A 9,011-nucleotide genomic window follows, 5' to 3' on the forward strand; every position below is an offset into this window, starting at 1 on the left:
TGAAATCTCAGTGACAATTTTTTGACTTCAGTTTTTCTTAGTGGTTAGGCTTTGGTGACAAATTTTAATGACCCTCTTGTTTTTGTCCAGTTTTATTTTTCTGGCTTTAGACTTTGATTCATCTCCTGTTCTGTTTCTCATCCCTTCCCTTCTTCCAAACAGAACACTGGATGGGGCACCATGTCTTTTGTGGGGCAAATTAAAAACTTGGTTGTGGCCAGTTAAGAATTTTCAATTAAACATTCAAGTGCATCATTGGGGATGTGGGAGGAAAACTGGAATACTCACAGATAAACCTACACAGGCGAATTTTTCACCACTTAACATAATATCATGGGCATTTGATATCAGTTAAGTATAAAAATGTAACTTTAAGTAAGAATAGCTATAAATTTACATAAACATTGTCATGTGAACAAATTAGAATACAAACTCACTCAAAATAACATGAAAGATGTCTGGAATGGATTGGGCATAATTACTGGACTCAAGCAATCCAGTCCTCAGGTGCTAGAAAGGATGTGGACAAAGCTAATTCCCTAAACCTATTTTCAATAGATTTTCCCTCCCACTGCCACCTTCTTCCAATGACTAATCTCCACACACCATCCCTACTACATCAACAACTCCTGCCACATTAACTGGAATGGCCATTGATGAGTCCACTTCTGACCACCAGTATGGGCTGTCCATATCTGAAGACCAAATGAGGAGACAACTGAAGATGTTACATATAGGAAAAGCTACAGGACCAGATGGAGTCAGTCCTCGAATTTTTAAGACACATGCTGACCAACTCTGTGGTGTCCTCTGTCACCTGTTCGGTCACCTCCAGAAAATGCCACTGCTGTAGAAAACATCCTGCATTGTCCCTGTTCCAAAGACAGCAGGTGCCTCTTCGCCTAATGACTACAGATTAGAGGTCCTTACATCCTACATCATGAAGGCCTTTGATACGCTGGTCCTGGAGTATGCAAGTTCTCTTGTGCTAGACCACCTGGACCCACCGCAGTTTACCTATTGGATAAAGATTAATGTGGACAGTGCAATTACCTGCCTGCTCCAGAAGGCTTATTCTCATTTTGACAAAGCTGGCAGCACAATGAGGATTATGTTTTTTTTATTTCTCCAGTGCCTTCAAATCCCTGTTAAGCAGTAATGGATGAGCCTACAGTGCCCAGGGTAATGGACTATCTGTTAGGCAGACCAGAGTTAGAGAGACACAAGAATGAGTGAGCACCACAAGGAACAGGCCTGTCTCTTGTTCTCTTCACCCCAAAAATCAAAGTGAAAAAATGATGTAGCAGACTAGTCAATTTTGTCAAAATTCCATTGCAGCAACTCCAAATTGTACTCAGTAGTTTGTATGGCACCTACATGCTTGTATGCACACCTGACAAAGTCTGGGCCTGCTCCTAATGAGACGACGGATGATGTCCTGGGGGATCTCCTTCCAGATATGGACCAGGGCATCACTGAGCTCCTGGACCTTGGACAGTCTGAGGTGCAACGTGGTAGCTTTGGATGGACTGAAGCATAATGTCCCAGAGATGTTCTATTGGATTTAGGCCTGGTGAGCTTGGGGGCCAGTCAATAGTATCAAGTCCTTCATCCTCCAGGAACTGATGCATACTCTCGTCACATGAGTCCAGGCATTGTCGTTCACCAGCAGGAACCCAGGACCCACTACACCAGCAGAGGGTCTGACAATGGATTTAAGTATTTCATCCCGATACCTAATGGCAGTCAAGGTGCCACTGACTAGCCTGTAGAGGTCTGTGAATCCCTCCATGGATATGCCTCCCCAGACCATCATTGACCCCCCACCAAACCGGTCATGCTAAACGATGTTATGGGCAGCATAACATTCTCCACAGCTTCTCCAGACCCTTTCATGTTTGTCACATGTGCTCAGGTTGAACCTGCTCATATCTGTGAAAAGCACAGGGAGCCAGTGGTGGACCCATCAATTCTGGTATTCTATGGCAAATGCCAGTCGAGCCCCACAGTGCCAGGCAGTGAACACAGGGCCCATTAGAGGACGTCAGGCCCTCAGGCCACCCTCATGAAGTCTGTTTGTGGTTGTTTGGTCAGAGACATTCACACCAGTGGCCTGCTGGAGGTCATTTTGTAGGTTCTGGCAGTGTTCATTCTCTTCCTCCTTGCCCAAAGAAGCAGATACCGGTCAGTCCTACTGATGGGTTAAGGGCCTTCTACGGCCCTGTCCAGCTCTCCTAAAGTAACTGCCTGTTTCCTGGAATCTCCTCCATGCCCTTGAGACTGTGCTGGGAGACACAGCAAACCTTCTTGGAATGACACGTATTGATGTGCCATCCTGGAGAAGTTGGACTACATGTGCAACCACTGTAGGGTCCAGGTATCGCCTCATGCTACCAGTAGTGACACAGACTGTAGCCAAATAAAAAACTAATGAAAAAACAGATGAGGAGGGAAAATGTTATTGGCCTTCACCTGTTGAACCATTCCTGTTTTGGAGATCATCTCATTGTTGCCCCTCTAGTGCACCATGGCAGCTGAAACTGATTAACAAGCCCCTCTCCTACTTAACTGACCAGATCAATAGCCCAGACGTTTCATTGACTTGATGTTATACTTTGATTTTGAGCAGTATGTCTTGTCACAAACTTGACAAAAGCTGCAAAAAGGTCCTGGCTGCAAAATGAAATGAATAATTGTATAAAAGTGTACAGGTTGGAGTCCAGAACACAACTGAACTGATTTGCTTGTCACAAAGATGTTGGCCTTAAGGGAGAGTGGAGGGAGTGATTTCATTAGTAGGGTAGCTTCTGTTAAAAGACAAATTTCCCCCTGCGGACAAATGAAGTTCTATCTAATCCAATTCCTATAGCATTGTTGAAGCAAGCACACCAACACCAGAGCATGGAAAAACTTTTTTGTTAAAGGACTCTCTAATTTCATCCACAGCCCAGAAGGCACAACACACTGATGTCTTTCTGCTTCTATCCTGGGGGTCCCACCTGTTCTGCTCCATGGGACATTTAAAGAACATTTCGATTGAATCCAACACCGAGGAGTACAGAGCTCTGCTGCAATGAAATAAAATCCCAGCCTGAGAAGAGCTACTGAAAGACGCACTGTGTCCTTACTAAAGAACGTTTTTTTCCCCGCATTTCCCCCATTGTATTAAATAGAGTGGCTGACCCTCAACCCTTTAATTTCTCCCTTGTTTCGTCATTTCACATCTTGAAAAAATATTTCATTCTATTTATCCATCAATTTTCTGGATATGCTTTTTTTCTGGATAGCTAGACTGTTTTGGCAGCATTGAGAACTTATCCATCATCAGACACACTCACACTCACACATATTAGGTCAGCCAATTGATCTAACGTGCAAGTCTAGGAGATATGGGGCAAAATACACTATTGGAGAAAACACAAATGAATACAAGAGACATGCACATTTTATATAGACAATAGCTAAGGTGAGTCCATCAATTTCACAGGAAGCCACTGTAATCTGTGTGTTACAGTGCTGCTAAATTAACATGACATAAAACGTGTTACATGAAAACAAACAAAACATCAACAGGAAGGAATATAAATTCAATTTTATAATGAATTAATGCAGTGTAAAAGAAATGTGAGAACTTGTTAGAATAGGTGAAAAGCCATCACTATCCCACACAGTGGGGCAGTAGTAGCTTCTCAAGCAGAATTTAAGGTTGGGATTCAAGTACACCAAGAGAGCAGTTTATTTTTACCTTTTTTATCTTCCACAACTTTACTAGATCTACTTTAATTGCTCCTGTATACCAATCAGGTCGAGCATAAAAGGTGACATAACGTTTATTAGTTTGCAACCTGAGAATCAAAAAAAAGTTAAACTAACATATTAAAATTGAGGCAAATTTCATTTTATAGACATCCTCAGGGTAAAGAAAACGATACAGTGTTTTATTAAAAGTAAGGCAAAAGGTATTAACAGGAAAAAAAATTTAAAACAGCTAGGATGTAATTAAATTTGCATGCTCTTTGATTGCCTTTGTGAACAACAATTAGCTCAGATAGCTGCTTTACTTCCAGGTCACTCACTGGTAGTCGAAATATTGGTAAATATGATCAATGCCTCTGAAACAATGAAAGAATCTATACTGAACGTTAGAAGCAAGTGGCACGAAAGATGGCAATAATATGCACAAGCTTTGTGGGGAACTCAATAATGCTGACTAGTGATAAGTGAACCCCGCTGGATTCCCTTCGCTTTGAGTTGGACAAAAACACAGGAATGTTCAAGAATTTCGGGATATTTGACAAAATGCATTGAAGTTAATGGGAAAGGAGAATTGGAACTAGTCTTGAGTGGTTTACAATGGTCTTCAAAGTGTCTCTGACAGTTAGGGAAATGACTTTTAATATTTGGCCTTAGCTGTGATCCATTATGCCTCCCTGAGTTAAAATTGAATCCGATTCCACAATACTTCATCCTTTATCTCTCTATGTGTCTCCAGAGCTCCTATCACTATGACACACACCCAAAGGATCCTCATTATACAGTCAGAGTTCGGAAAGGGTGACTCTGTCACTACCCTAAGTGTGCTACATAGTGAGAATCATGGCATGCTTAAGCCAGCATTGAAGATGCAACATACTATGAATCTACGCAAACAATGAATTATCATCGTACTATTCCTATTATGCCCAGCTAATCTACCCTTCAAATAAAAATATTTCAAATCCGGCTGGTGTATCCATCCAACATTGGCTGCTACCACTCTGTGATATCATGCTTTCCCGTCAAAACATCATGGGGCTCTAGGAAAAAAAAGAGTTCACCAAAGCCAGCCCCATGGTAAATATTTAGGGAAAAATTCACCGAACAAGGTCAGAGGTGAACCCAGGAAATTCTTTGCATAAAATGCTTTGATGAATTTCAACAATCAACACTACTGCTGAGAGTCCATTTGTCATGGATGTTTTAATTTATGAATTTTTTTTTTTTTACTTTTTTTAAATGGGTTTTTATTTGAATTTTTATGGTTGCTGTGGTTTTGTGGGCTGCAGAATCCATTTCTGGCATTGTTTTTTTTCATTTTTGTTTCAATAAAGTTACAAAGTGGTATTTTGTTTGTTATAATTGTTGCAGTTTTGTGGCAAGGTTGCAATCATGTTACTATGGAATTCGGACAGTTGGTGACGTCACTGTCACAACATGATAAAAAGTCAGGGTGTCTGCTTTCTGGTCGTCGAAGAGTTCCTTAAGCTTTACTTATGCATTTTTTTTCATATTCCTGGTTTAAAGAAATATTTTAATACACATTTTTGACTAAGAGTTTTGCGTTTTAACTTGGGCTTGATGTCTTATCCTTCTGAATTTTTTATAAATGTGCCATTGCTTTTTGTTCCCATTGAAAATGCACTGCTGCAGAACACCATTTCAGCTCGAGATATGGTAGTTTCCATGGACTCTGTTATCAACACGACAGAGCTTTTTGGTAATTCTAATAATTATATACGGCAGGTTTAGTAATAACTTTGCACAAAGTGTCTCTTTTATTACTTGGTTATTATTGAGGATGCTCCTTAGTTGGTGAGGGTTTTACAATGTGGGTTGCTGGGTTTCCTTACAAGACTTCCACTTGTTCTGAGTCTTTCAGGCCAGTGAAGAAAATGGATGTACGTTAACTTGCAGTGTGCCCCCCAAAACCCTTCAAAGTTATGTCAGTTTTATTGATATATGTGCATTGTACAATGAAATTCATACTTGCTTGTCTCCTCAGAACAGTTGATGAAGAAAAGTACAATAAATAAATAATACAGTAATAATTTTAAATAATTACATTTTAATTTTAAATAATACAGTAATATTTTTACTGTAGACTTAAATACAATTCAGTCAAGCTACAAATAAGTACATTATGTGTAGATACCTTAAGCTATGTCTAAATACATGACAGAGATTCTTAATCCCATAATTTAAGGTGTGTCTAAATACGCTCAAGAAGAATCATCTCCAAATTCCTTCACTTTCACAGACTCAGTCTCACCAGAGCAGGATGACTAAATGTGAGCTTTTAAGCTGGTAAATTAGCACATCTCAGATTTTTTTTTTCTTAAACCAACTAAGCTTATTATACATACTGGCAGGTCTCGGGTTATGGTAGTCTTGACTTGTGACAATTCCACTGATATGAAGAAGCACAAAAATCACAACATATTTTTTTAACTAAACTCCAGTTTATTTTCTAATAATTAGTGACATCTGTTTTTTTTACCTATAAACAAACCAAACTAGTTTTGACGCAGATGGATAGGTAGCAGACCGTGACGATGCCGGGCCCCTTCAGACTACCTCTTCTCACATGGGATTCTGCTAAACCAACACCGTTGATAGTTATGACCGTGATGAGCTGACAAATGAGGACAATTCTCGGATGATGCCAGAGGATAGTGGAAAAAGAGCCCACATGGTTTTATTAAAAAACAGTCGAAACAAAAGTAAAACCAAAAAAAGTATCCATTGTGCAGTGTTCTAAAAACAGTACATAAATAAATCCATAAAAATCCAGTGAAAAGTGAGGATAAAAATCAATATATTAATCCGTTAAAAATCAGAGGTTAAAATGCAGTCCTCCCAATCTCTTCCCACCTCCTTCTCTTTGTCCTTGGGTCACCCACTGCTCGCTTATCCGGCGGAGACTCAGCAGCCATGAGGGTCCTTTCAGCCGACCCCCATCTTGACTGCCTCCAGACATCGCAGCCAGACCGTCCAAGGTCGGCTCTCCTACCTTCTTCCTTCACGCTCACTTGGTTGCATCTCAGAAGCTTAGGGAGGGCACCTGCCTTACTTGCCACAGTCCACCAGAATATTCAGTGGGGCGAACTAGCTCCTACAGCACCAAAGCCAACGCTTCTTCACGGGGTCCCAGCTCATAACGCGTCCTCCTTCTTCCAGGTGTCTGGATCGTCCCCCAAAGACTGCCTTTCACGTCTTAACTTCTTTCTTTCCTTTTGATCTTTTTACAATACTTTAATTCATCCCTTCTCCTTTTGTGCCAGCCATATACCCACTTGTCTCCGTGGGCGCAGCACCTTAATCACATGCAGGTGCATCTCGCCCCAACTACCTCATTAACTCCCCGTGGTCATGCAATAGCGCCCACGGAGAGTGACGCAGTTTTATGGATTTAAATCTGGCCCTATTTTTTTTTAAGCCGCTGTACTAGGGAATCCATTCCCGGGAATTCGGGAATCCCCATTGTCATTCCCGGGAATCCCAGGCTCCCAGGGATGACACAGTGCACGGGCATCTCACATGTGAACGGTTTTAGAACGACCAACACTTATTTTTAATAAAACTACTGCAATATGTTGACAACAATGAAAGACTAACCTTATCTACAAGCAGTTCATGCTGTCATATAAGTACATGTATCTAGTTAGTTGCGGTAATAAGAGCATAGAAAGCATAACGTGTCCAGCGTGCGGTCGTCCAGGTGAGAACACACCTTCGTGCAGGGTACGCCAGCCGCTGAGAAAGCATGCTCTGCCTCCACTGGAGTAGGCGGTACAGTCATCAGATACTGATACACTTGTTCTAAACAACGCCCGCGCTTGCCGTTGCTCTGAAACACCACCATTTCAGCTTTTACTGATGCATTCAGTTTCTTGTCATCATTCTGTGATGGCAAGTTTCTTGGCACAGATAATGCGGATGCAACAGACTGACGCATTGCAATTTCAAGTTGTTGTTCAAAGCTGTTGTCTGACAGACGTCAATGAAGTCTGCCCCGTCCCGGCATTCGTGAACTGCAGAGTGCAGACTCCTCCCAGTCCACTGTGTTCAGTCTTAGTCGGAGCCAGGAGACTGACTGCTGCTGGTCTGTTGTTGACTGAATTAATCGGCAACACACTACACCGTGGGCCAAAAAACCTTGCCACTTAATTATTTTCAACTATAACTCTGTTATTTCTTGATTGATTTTTACACTTTTACACGCTATATATGCGAGCTTGGCCGTTCCCGGTTTCTTGGGAATTACAGCAGTTTCATTCCCAAGAATGCGGGAATGAAAAATGTCCGGGAATCCCGGGCTCCCAATTCCCTATGCTAAACCACACAGACATCAATAACATAATATAGTATCTATATGGTGCTTTCGTGCAAGCGTCTCTGATTGTAACCAGCAACATGTATATATACTGTATATACATATATACATATATATATATATATATATATATATATATATATATATATATATATATATATATATATATATATATACATGTGTGTGTGTGTGGTAGAGAAGGTCTGTGATACGGTTTGCATATTTGTAGCTAGTGGTCCACAAAGGTAGAAAATGAATGAATAAAAGTGCCAGACAGCAGGTTGAATTATGGCTCTCAGATGAAAACACCATTAACAGACATTTGGACATGAACCCAGCATATATAGGATAAAAAAGAAGGACAACTAAATAATAAAAAAGACTTTATGGCTAACAACCAAAAGGAGATATTGTATATATTAATTATGTAATGGTTTAATTTCCCCTTGGGGACATATACAGTATATCTATCTATCTATCTATCATATAGTGCCTTGTCTATCTATCTACTGTATCTGTCTATGAGAGAATCCACATTAAAAAGCCAAAACAGAAATAAGTAACTCTAAATTCCTGAATACAGAGCACAAAAACCAACAGGTGAAGTTTCAACTCCTAACAAATGAACGCATGCGGCTGTTAAAAGAAAGCGAACCCAGGCAGAGTGATTTCTGATAGAATAAAGTCTTCCCCCAGAGTAATATACTGTATTCTTCCTGCCTTCCCGTGACCTTTGCAGCACTCTGTGGCTTAGTATTTAATCAAGTAACACTTCATTAGCAAGAGCACCTGAGACACACATGATTGCTAAAGCCCTACAGGATGTCTGAGATTGGCACTGTTTAAAGTGAAGAGATTCCTTTATGTCATATTTCCTCAGAGACATTAATACATACATACTTTACATGAACTGTTACGC

This window comes from Polypterus senegalus, chromosome 7, assembly GCF_016835505.1.
Source record: "Polypterus senegalus isolate Bchr_013 chromosome 7, ASM1683550v1, whole genome shotgun sequence".
Classification (NCBI taxonomy): Eukaryota; Metazoa; Chordata; class Cladistia; order Polypteriformes; family Polypteridae; genus Polypterus; species Polypterus senegalus.